This window comes from Humulus lupulus, chromosome 1 (genome assembly GCF_963169125.1).
Source record: "Humulus lupulus chromosome 1, drHumLupu1.1, whole genome shotgun sequence".
Taxonomy (NCBI): domain Eukaryota; kingdom Viridiplantae; phylum Streptophyta; class Magnoliopsida; order Rosales; family Cannabaceae; genus Humulus; species Humulus lupulus.
In genome coordinates, this window is record NC_084793.1 from 226697936 (window position 1) to 226709711 (window position 11776).

At 37.7% G+C, this 11776-nt stretch overlaps 1 non-coding gene across 1 annotated transcript; it reads right to left on the minus strand.

Annotated features, from left to right (window-relative positions):
- Positions 1-9139: 9139 nt before the first annotated feature.
- LOC133813590 (small nucleolar RNA R71) lies at positions 9140-9246 on the minus strand. The gene has a single exon (XR_009884600.1). It is a non-coding gene; the product is annotated as a small nucleolar RNA R71 (small nucleolar RNA).
- Between the last annotated feature and the right edge of the window lie 2530 nt (positions 9247-11776).

An 11776-nucleotide genomic window follows, 5' to 3' on the forward strand; every position in this document is an offset into this window, starting at 1 on the left:
ATTAGCATAGAAACCATCATTAGTGTCAACCAATGAGATTAGAGCATTTTAAACTAAGTTTTGGAGCCAAAATTATGTAATTGTACGGTCCCATAAGGACTGCCCGTGCGATGCGACGCCAGGTGATGCGTCGCCTACATGCAGGAGATGCATCGCCTATCTGAGGTTTTGCATCCCAAGCAATGTGTTGCCTCCCACAGGCAACGCAACATAGATGCCTCTGAAATAATACCCCAGAAACCACCCCAAAACATCTACAAATGCCTCCAAGATTTTTGGGTACTCTTATATAATCTAAAGAAACACTTTAGAGACAAAAAGATAATTTATAGATGCTTATACCAGAAGTCAATCAGTTCATGTTGACTTTAGTGAAATCGTTATGGTTTTTGCATCTCTTTGTGTCTAACCAATTTCAGTATGTATTTAACCTATCCTAACAATTTATACTACAAGAATTTAGAAACAAGTGATGTTGTTTTCTTACTCTTATATGTGGATGATATGTTACTAATTGGAAAAGAAAAGTAGCAGATTGTTTAGTTATAAGGGCAACTCAGTAAGGAGTTCGAAATGAAGGATTTGGGTATAGCAAATAAAATTCTTGGCATGGTCATTACAAGGAAGAACAAAGAGGAGAAGTTGATTATTTCTCAAACTGGATACTTGTCAAAGGTGCTTGACATATTCAACATGAGTAATTCTAAACCTATCACCCTACCTATTGTTGGGCATTTCAAATATTCAAATGATCAATGCCCAAAGATTGATGAAGATAGAAAAAGAATGGAAAGTGTTCTTTACTCAGAAGCAATAGGTTGCTTAATGTACTCAATGGTAAGTACTAGACCTGATCTAGCCTATCTTATAATTGTACTAAGTAGGTATATGGCTAGCTAATCCAGGCGAACCTCATTGGGAAGGTTTAAAATGGTTGTTAAGATACATCAAAGGCACTTTGAATTATAGACTGCACTTTAAGAAAGGAAAAGGGCAGATTCAACTGGAAGGATTCGTGGATCCTGACTTGCAAAAAATAAAGGCAACATGAAGTCAGTAACTTCATTTATTTTCTTGTTGAATGGATATTGTATTTGCTAGAAAACTCAACTTCAACCTGTGGTAGCATTATCTACAACTAAGGAAAAATATATGGCAGTAACTGAAGCTATCAAAGAGGAAATTTGGCTTCAAGGTATACTAAAAACACTGAAGATGTTGAAGGGAAGAGTTATTGTGTATTTAGATAGTCAGTCAGCAATCCATCTCATAAAAAACCTAGTATACCATGAGAGTTCAAAGCACATTGACATTAGTTAGTACTGGATAAGGGAGAAAATTGAAAACAAAGATATTGACTTGGAAAAGGTCCTTACTGAAGAAAATGTAACAGACTTAGGCACTAAGGTGCTGCCTTTGAAAATTTTCAAACATTGTTTGAACTTTATTGGTCTTGAAGAATGATGAAGACCGAAATTCGAGTATACTTCTCCATTGATCTAAGGTAGTGTCTTGTGCCATTAATATAAGGATTAAGGTGGAATATGTTGGGGAAATCCTAATATCATTGACATGTGATATGTTGTTTTAAGAAGTCATTAATCACCATATCTTTTTTGTTACTCTTTTAAGCCTAAACAGTTACAACAGACTTCTAGTTAGTTACAATAGATTTGGTTTTCCATCAGTACATGGAGCTGCAGGTATATATATCCAGGGGTTTCATTAGTTGGGTAGAGAAATATAATAAGAAGTTTTGAGAGGTTTTGTAAACTGAGAGAGTTGAGAGAATAAGGAATTTTCTTTGTACATTGTTGAGTGTGTGAGAGTTTACTATGGTGTTAACTAAGTGCTCCAAATTTGGGTTGAGCAGAGTGTTCAAGAACCTTTGTAGAGAAAGAAGGGTTGTTTGTTTTGTAACCTTGATTCATTATAGTGGAGAAGTGCGACTGTTTGTAAGCGTTAGTTTTAAGGCTGAACCAATATAAAATCTCTATGTGATTCTCTTATTTCCCTTTTTCTATTTATGTTCTTTAATTGTTTGTGTTTTGGTATAGTTTTCTATGTGCATTTGTTCTTGGTTTGTTTTTTTAGGTGGGTCGTGGACTAGTTTACTATGATAGTTGCGATCCCTCCTTTCTCTTTACCGGCAACGGTTGGAGAAGGTGGTTCCAATGTTTCAATATCAGTGGTCTCTACAAAAAGATAGTTGGAAGCCACGAATGCCTTAGTATGGAATGTTTGAGGGGTGTGTAATGATAGAGCATTCCAATCTCTCAACACCCAAATACAAGAGTACAAATCAGACTTAGTGTTCCTCTAAAAGTCATTGAGTTACCACCACCATCTTGAGCTCCTTCAGATTAAGTTTGAATTTGCGGGTAAGCTTGTGGTAGAAAGGACAAGCGTAATGGCGGTTTGTGTCTTTTTTGAAGTTCAAATGTTGTTATTGACCTTATCTCGTACACAAAAAATTCACATTGATGTTTTTGAAACACCTATTAACGAACCCAAGTGGAGGTTTACTGGTCTTTATGGCAATACTAACATGTTCAAAAGAGTTTTCTTTTGGAATTTTTTAAAATGATTGGCTTCTAAAGTTATGGTACCATGGCTTTGAGGATTTAAACAAAATTTTGGATGACAGTGAGAAGAGTGGAAGATCCCCGAGAGCTAGATACTTGACATCCAACTTCTGAGAAGCACTGATGTATGGAGGTTTGATTGACAGGCTTTGAAGGAACTTGTTATACTTGGTGCAATTGTCATCCAAATAACACCTTTGTTAAGGAACAACTTGATATGCTGCTTTGTAACAAAGAATGGCATCCATTATTCTTCTTTATAGTAGTCAAGCACCTAAGTTATTAGGGGTCTGATCAGTGCCCCTTAATCATTAACATTCTCGACCAGTCCCCTGTTATTGTTTCAAAGCATTTGTATCAGAAGCATCACTTCCATTTTGAGGAAGCTTGGGCAGAAGAAAGCGAGTGCGTTGATATTATTAAGGAGGAATGGAGGAGTAGAGAGGGAATGGGGATAGCCAATGTGGTTCTCAATGTAAAGAGTGTGGCTACTCATCTCTCAACTTTGAATAAACAAGTGTTCTATTAGCACCGAAATGATATAAAGAATAAGAGACAAGACCTTAAGAAAATGGAGTCATCACTAAATGGGGCAAATTGGGCTGAGTTTTAAAAAATACAAGCTTGAGCTTGATATGCTTCATTACAAGGAAAAGAAGTATTGGACTTAAAGATCAAAGAATAATTTGCTTAAGCTGGGTGACCATGACTCCTCTTATTTTCATAAGTGTGCGACTGCTCGTAGGAAGAAGAATTTCATTTTGGGTATATGTAATGAGAACTGGGTAAGAATGGATAACATTGATGAGATATAATCTGTCTTTATATCCTATTTTGAGAATCTCTTCTCTTTCGATAGCCCAAGTGACATCGATTTCAAAAATGTGCTCTAAGCAGTTCCTTTCAAAGTCACTGCTGCCATGAAGGAAAGACTCACCAAGTCGTTCGATGGTGATTATATTAAAACAAATTTTTTGCATATGCATCCAAGCAAAATCTCAGGCATGGATGGCATGGCGACTGAGTTTTATCAGAAACATTGGAACACGGTGGGGGTGATGTGTTATTCAAGCTTGTTTGGAATTTCTAAATGGTAAGTGTTCTCTTCACCAACTCAATGATACTGTATTATTGTGTTAATTCCTAAAGTTGACTCCCCCAAGCACACTACTGAGTTTAGACCAATTAGTCCATGTAATTGATAAGTGTCAAATTTGTCTATTTTAAATTTATTATTCTTCTATGATTAAGAAATTGATTATTTATTTATATGTTTAATTAGTTAACTTTGTATTTTTAGGAGTTCCAAGACATTATGGGTGAAAAATACTTAGTTTTGGATATTTTACATTACAAGCCTAGAACATCACACTTTATTTTGACATTGGTACAACCATCTTTTGAGAATTTTTTAAGAAATAAAAGTTGTAGACATTTTTCTCAGCTTTCCATAGAATTTTGAATCGTCCAATTTCGAGTTATATCGAGAACGTTATGGTCAAAATACCATCAGTAGGCACTGCTGTGTTTCTGAGAAAGTGGAATGCGTTGTCCATACGATCAGTTCAAATATTAAGTTTTTAGGTTATTTTTAAATGCAATTTTTATTGGGTTATAAATAGGACTTTTAGAGTTCGTCAAGAGGATATAAAAACACTATTTAAAGGCTACAAAACAAAGAATCAAGAGGATCACAAATCTAAGTGAAGATTGGATTACATGATTTATTAGTGGGTGTTTCTTTCTTTTACTTTCTATCTTTGATCTTAATATTGCTATAATGTTTATTGGATTAATGTTTGTAGTTTCTATGGATTAGACTTTTTTCAAGTTAAGAGCAATTTCAAAGCCTTGAACATGATTTTGAGTTTTTAATAATATTAATTATTTTATTATTCTCATTTATCAAATTGATTTTATTCTTCTATGCTTAATTTCATGATTATTATTTTAATCCTACTTAGAAAGCCCTAAATAGAATTTTTTGCTTTAATCTACTATAAGCTTGGTATTTCTATTCACTTAATCGTTTAGAATTTTTGGTTTTGAGTAATAAATTGTAATTGAGATTAATGTAAAAATTGGTTTTAATTATGATGAATAATATGACCTAAGTTAAATAGATTGCATGCTTTATGGATTTATTGCTTAGACTAACCTATCTCCATTGTGCTTAATGCTTTGGCTAAATACAATCCTTGGTGTTTTTCCTTTAGGTTGTTTAGTAAATAGAATTAATTGAAAATGCTTAATTTTAATTGATTATATTGGGAGATTGGGGTAATGACGACATTAGTGTTTTCTACGATTAGTAATTTGGTAGGAAATAAGATTCAATGATATTGTTAATTCCTTGAATGATTGTTTAGTGGTGGAGAATTGTAACATCCCAAATTTGCTAATAAGACTTAGTGCCTTGATTAATGTGTAAGGAGGGCAGAGTTGGATTTTTTTATGTGTTAATATGATTTAATTGTGATTATATATGTGAATTATATGAGTTATATTATAATATGACAACTTATGCATGCTTAAGTGTATTAAATATGCTTGTGGGCCCATTTATGTTAAAAGGGCATTTTCGTAAGTTTGACCTGCTGAGGGTGTATTTGTAATTATATATGCTTTATGAGTGGGACCACATTATTATGTAGGTATATTTGAGATATTCTACATGAGGCGATCCTAGCGAGCAATTTACCGGAAAAGTCACACAACGAGGTGAAATATCCAGCTTGGGTTGAGCCTAAGGGTATTTTGGTAATTTGGTAAACTACCAGAGTTTATTGGATAATGGGAATTAAATTGGTGATTATTTGGGATTAAGTGGATATAATTGGGAATTGATGGTAAAATTTGAGGATAATGAGAAGTTAAAGCAAATGCATATTTTGCCCTTGTGGGCTTTAAGGAATAAGTTATTGGACTGGGGCATTTGGGTAATTTCTCAGCCATGGGATAGGCTTAGTGTGTCAAGGGGAAGCTTTAAGAACAAACCAAAACACAAAAGAATAGTCTCTCTCTCTCTCTCCCTATTTTTCCCAATCTCTCTTGGGTGTGTGAGTGTGTTCTTTGAGTTTTTGGAAGGAAAACACTTGATTTGAAGCTTGAAGGAGATCTTAGAGCTGGGAAGTAAATGAGTGCAGCTAGGGGTTCAGATTTATCCAACTGAGTTAAGAAATTTCCCTTGACTCTGTGAGTTTTTCTTGTTGTGGACGCCAAAAATTTAACATGCGTCTGAAGTGGCTTCCTTGTCGTCGATACCTCACGAGGTCAAAAAGTGAGACCCACACCTCCTACGACTCTAAGAACTACATCGGAAGGCACCTCGTGCCTAGGAGGGGCGGTTCCTCGCGGGGCTGCTGCTGCACGCCGAGAGTGGCACCTCGCAAGAGAAGGCACCTCGCGCCTAGGAGAGGCGGTGCCTCGCGGGATTGCTGTTGCACGTTGAGGGTGGCGCCTCGTGAGATCCCTGTCTCACGCCAAGGTAGACGACTCATGAAGGAAGGGTGGCACCTCACGAGACCCCTGTCTCGTGCCAAGGAAAATGACTCGCAAAGGAAGGGTGACGCTTCGCGAGACCCTTATCTCGCGCTAAGGAAGGCATCTTGCGCCTAGGATGGACGGTGCCTCGCAGAACTGCGGACTTGCACCGAGGATGGCGCCTCGTGAGACATGCACCTTGCGCCAAGTGAGAGTCTCACCTCAGGGGGCACCTCAGAAGGGTAGGTGCCTCGCGCCAAGGAATGGTCACACCTCACGGGATCCCTCGTGTCAAGCACCAACGCAAGACCTCTCGGATCATGCCCCTATAAACCAACTTGTAAGTGCCCTCACTTAGCCAAGAATTGAGGAGCTCAAGACATGTATATGACCTCGAAAAGTGGTATAGTGGATAAGACTCTCATACTAGTACAGAAGATAGCAAGTCCCGTACGATGTCAGTAGTGGCAGTACAAGAACGATACATACTAAGGAATCCCCCGGCACGCCTATGAGGTTCGTACCCGACAAGTAGTGGAGGTAAGACATGGTACAAAGGCAGGAGTACTTTTGCAGACCCTTGACACATACTGAAGCTGACCACATCTCCAACACCACTACCACCTACACCACGATCACCTGCAGCCTTGATATGGAGTTCTTTGTTCCTTCAGGACCACAATGTACCAAGAGCCATTCGAGCTCACCTATAAAAGGACCTCACTTCATCATTGAAGGGGGTTGAAAAATTCTTGTAACACCAATCTATTCTAAGAGCAATATACAAGTTTTCTTCCATTGTTCTTCTGTAATTTTTCTTCAAGTTTCTACAATTTTTTCTAAGTTCATAAGTTTCTTGTTATGTCCTTGAGTTTTTCAACCTTGATCTGTTGACGAGTTCTTACCATCAATAGTTTGGCACCGTCTGTGGGAAGACAAGTATCAAGCCGCTGTTCTTCCATCAATTCTGACAAGAAGAAATGCCAAGGCGTTCTAGACGCTTGTGGAAGTATCAAGACGTAGAGATCCACCATGATGGAGACCAACTAAGATCCTCTAGAAGAGACACTCCACCATCTAAGAATGGAGGTATGCCGGAGGAAAATCCAGCCCCTGAAGAGGAGAAGGAGGCATCATCCCCTGCTGTCCCTGATAAACGAGTTTTGACTCATTTATCTATGTGTTTTCAGGTAAAGTATTAGGTGTTTAGTTTTGTTTTGTTCTATTTTACGCTTGTTTTTGTGTGTTTTCAGGTGTCGAAAGGCTTAGGTGACTTAGGTGTGGAAACATGATGGACAAACCAACAAAAGGACAAAAGTTGGTGGAAAACAGTGTTTCCGGGAACTTTCTGCGACTACAGGAATAAAATTTTGAGGCCGCAATTCTAGAAAAGTTAGGCATTTCTAGGACATTCCTGCGACCGCAGTAATGACATCTTGCGACTGCAGGAATTGGTTGAAAAATATGAAAAACACTGATTTTTTTAACTAGGACAGTTTGGTCTTTTCACATTGAAAAGAAACACTAATTAGGTTTTAATCACGATTTCTGGAGGAGTAGGGCAACTTTTGGTAGACCTAAATTGGGAGAGGAGGATTAAGATCGCTTGGGAGAAGAGCTTGGATCGACATAGAGTTCTTTTCTCTTCCTTTTATCTTTACTTTATGTTAATTTCTTGTTTATGGATTTCTTAATGATGAACATGAACTAATTTTATTTTCTAGGGTTTTTAATGTAATCACTTGGATCTTTGTTATTTTCTATGAGGATTTCATGATTCTTTCTTCACTTCTATTCTAAATCATTTGACCTGTTCTTAATGCTTGTGAATTCTTGATCACCATTTGCATGATTTATGATTTTGATTTGAAATCTAATAAGTGAGAATTGATTATGCTATGGTTGAATAATCACAATTTTCATATTGGATAAAAATACCTATATGAATTGTGTAGTTTTAGGATTATTGTGTTCAATGCTTTTTATGTGTTGGAATTTATCACAGGAATGTAGAAAATTCACATGTAAATTGAGTTCTTTGTTTCTTGAAAAAGAGTAAGAATAATTTTTGTTAATTCGCTATTAGTTTAGGAAGAAGAATTGTGAAGTCTCATTAGCAAAATAATAAAGTGAAAAGTTGATGAAATTAAAAGCCATAGTTCTTTATTTTTGAAGTTTTTACAATTATTTGGTTTCTTTCATAGTGTTATTTTATGTTTATTGCTTTTGTTATTTTAATATTTTTGGAACCAATTTATTGTTGACCAAATAGAAATAAAAAATTAATTTGTTGGTAATTAGTAAATCAATCTCTGTGGGAATGATATTTATTTATCATTTTATTACTTGTGTCGATTACGTATACTTACGTATCAATTTTACACAACAAATTTTTGGCGCCATTGCTGGGGACTGAAATATTATCAATATCAAAATAGTTATTTTTTTCTAATTTGGTTTGGTTTTTGATCAATTTTCTAACTTGGCTTAGTACTTCTTGCTATCTCTATTTCAGGCAGTATTGTTTTATGCGCAGAAGAAGAGGAGTTGACAGTTTAGTGTCCCTTAATCTTGAGATAGAGAAGGCTTGTAAGTCGAACCGTAGAAAGAAAAGAGAAGGAACCATTATGGGTGACAACACACTTAATGGTGGTGGAAATGTTATACCACCAAATCAAAATGCAGCAGTTGAAAACCAAAATGCACGTACACTTAGAGATTATGTGCTCCCTATAGTCACAGGAGTACAAACATGCATTAGTTAGCCGGCAGTCACTGCCAATAATTTTGAGATAAAACCGGCTATTCTTTAGATGGTTCAGTCCACAGTTCAGTTTGGTGGACTCCCCACAGAAGATCCCAATATGCACTTAGCTAATTTCCTAGAGCTATGTGCCACTTTCAAATACAATGGGGTGAGTGACGACGCCATTCGACTGAGGTTATTCCCATTTTCATTGCGAGATAGGGTAAAGAGCTGGTTGAATTCCCTTCAATCCAATTCTATCAATACATGGGAAGAGCTAGCTCAAAAATTCCTTGCGAAGTTCTTTCCCCCAACAAAAGCTACAAAACTAAGGGGTGAGATCAATAATTTCTATCAGAATAACGGAGAATCATTGTATGATATGTGGGAAAGGTTCAAGGAACTGCTGAGAAAATGTCCTCATCACGGTATAGAAAAGTGGATGTTGGTCCGCAACTTTTATAATGGACTATGCGGCACTACTCGCACCATTATAGACGATGTAGCAGTGGGTGCTTTTATGAGTATGAGTGCTAAGGATGCATATGAACTATTGGAAGAAATGTCCATGAAAAACTATCAATGGCCTACTGAACGGGAAAGTACAAAGAAAGTGGCTGGGGTACATGAATTAGATGCCATCACCGCACTGATTGCTCAAGTTGCTTCATTGACCAAGTAGTTGCAACAGACCACTGTCTCAGCCAATGCTATTTAGATGCAAACAGGATGTGAACTTTGTAGGGGACCGTACTCTTATGATCAGTGTCAAGCAGTTGTTACAGATTCTCAAAGCAATATTCTCATGGATCAGGCTCAGGTTCAAGCCATTTGGAATTTTCAGAGGCCATACAACAACCCCTACTCTAACTCATTAATCCAGGGTGGAGAAATCATCCTAATTTTTCCTGGAGAAATAATCAAGGCCAACAACAACAGCTTCAACCACAGTATCAATAGCCTATGTCTCAAGCTCCACCACCAACATCATCTTCTCAGCAATCTAGGCCACCAGCTCCTACAGAACAGCCTAGTGAACTGCAAGCAGCGTTATTAACTCTCACCAACACTCAGACTCCGTTTACAACAGAGACCAGATCCTCCATTAGGAATTTGGAGATGCAAGTGGGGCAACTGGCAAATATGATGAATAATTGGCCTCATGGGAATTTTCCTTGTAATACTGTTGTGAACCCCAAGGAGCAGTGTCAGTCCATAACATTGAGAAGTGGGAAACAAGTTGAGCAGCCTACACCACAACCATCTGTTGAGAAGCATGATGAAGTGGGCAAGACAAATGGTTCAGAGGAAAGGGTGGTTACTGACGATCATCCTGTTCCTGAAAAGGCTCCACCTGTTAATGTTGATACTCAGGTCAGAATTCCATATCCTCAAAGACTTAGGAATAATTATTTGGATAAACAGTTGTCCAAGTTTTTAGAGGTTTTCAAAAAGTTGCACATTAACATACCCTTCACGGACGCTTTAGAACAAATTCCTAGCTATGTAAAGTTCATGAAGGAGATCCTGTCAAAAAAGAGAAAAATGGAGGATTATGAGATTGTAGCTTTGACAGAGGAGTGTAGTGCAATATTGCAAAGGAATCTGCCCCAAAAGTTGAGAGATCCGGGGAGCTTTACTATACCATGCACTATAGGTAATTTTACGTGCAAACACACTTTATGTTACTTGGGGGCGAGTATTAATCTGATGCATTTGTCTGTTTTTTGTCGGCTTGGTTTTGGTGAAGCAAGACCCACGACAGTTACTTTACAGTTGGCTAACAGGTCAGTGAAACATCCTAGGGGAATTATTGAGGATGTATTAGTCAAGGTGGACAAGTTTATATTTCCTGCCGATTTCATTGTTTTGGATATGGATGAAGATGTTGATGTGCCTATAATACTTGGAAAACCATTTTTAGCTACAGGGAAAGTGCTTATTGATGTTTAGAAAGGTGAGTTAAGGTTCCGTGTTCAAGGAGAGGAAGTGGTTTTCAATGTATTTAAAGCAATGTAATACCCTAGAGCAAGCGATAGTTGTTTTTCTATTGATGTGGTTGAGGGGGTTGTTTCTAAGAAAAGCGTGAGCATTGATGCTCTTGATATGGTATTGACAAAGCTTGAGGAAAATGATGAGGATGATGATGAGGTCATGGATTATGTAAAGTGGGTGAATTATTTTGGGCCATTTTATAGAATTTTTTTTTGAGGAGTTGGGACAGGGGCCTGAGCGCCCATTGCCTTCTATTGAAAAGCCACCGGTGTTGGAGATGAAGACCCTACCAGACCACCTTCGTTATGCGTTCTTGGGTGAGAATGAGACACTACCAGTAATTGTGTCTTCTTCTCTTTCTAAAGTGGAGGTGGAAAAATTGTTGAGAGTACTCTGGAATCACAAGTTGGCCATTGGTTGGACATTGGCGGATATTCGTGGAATCAGTCTGTCAACGGTGATGCACATAATTCTTATGGAAGATGACAGTAAGCCATCCATCGAGGCTCTGCGAAGGTTAAATCCAGAGATGAAAGAGGTGGTAAGAAAAGAAATTCTTAAATGGTTAGATGCCCGGGTGATCTATCCAATTTCTGGCAGTGCTTGGGTAAGTCTGGTTCAAGTGGTTCCTAAGAAGGGTGGTACGAAAGTGGTCAAGAACGAGAATAACGAGCTCATCCTGACTCGTACGGTGATGGGGTGGTGGATTTGTATAGACTACCGCAAGTTGAATACCGCTACAAGAAAGGATCACTTTCCTTTACCTTTTGTGGACCAAATGCTTGACATATTGGCGAGTCATGATTATTATTATTTTCTGGATGGTTACTCGGGATACCACCAAATTGCTATCACTAGAAGATTAAGAGAAAACCACCTTCACATGCCCATATGGTACTTTTGCATTTCATAGAATGCCATTTGGTTTATGTAACGCTCCAGCCACCTTCCAAATATGTATGATGAC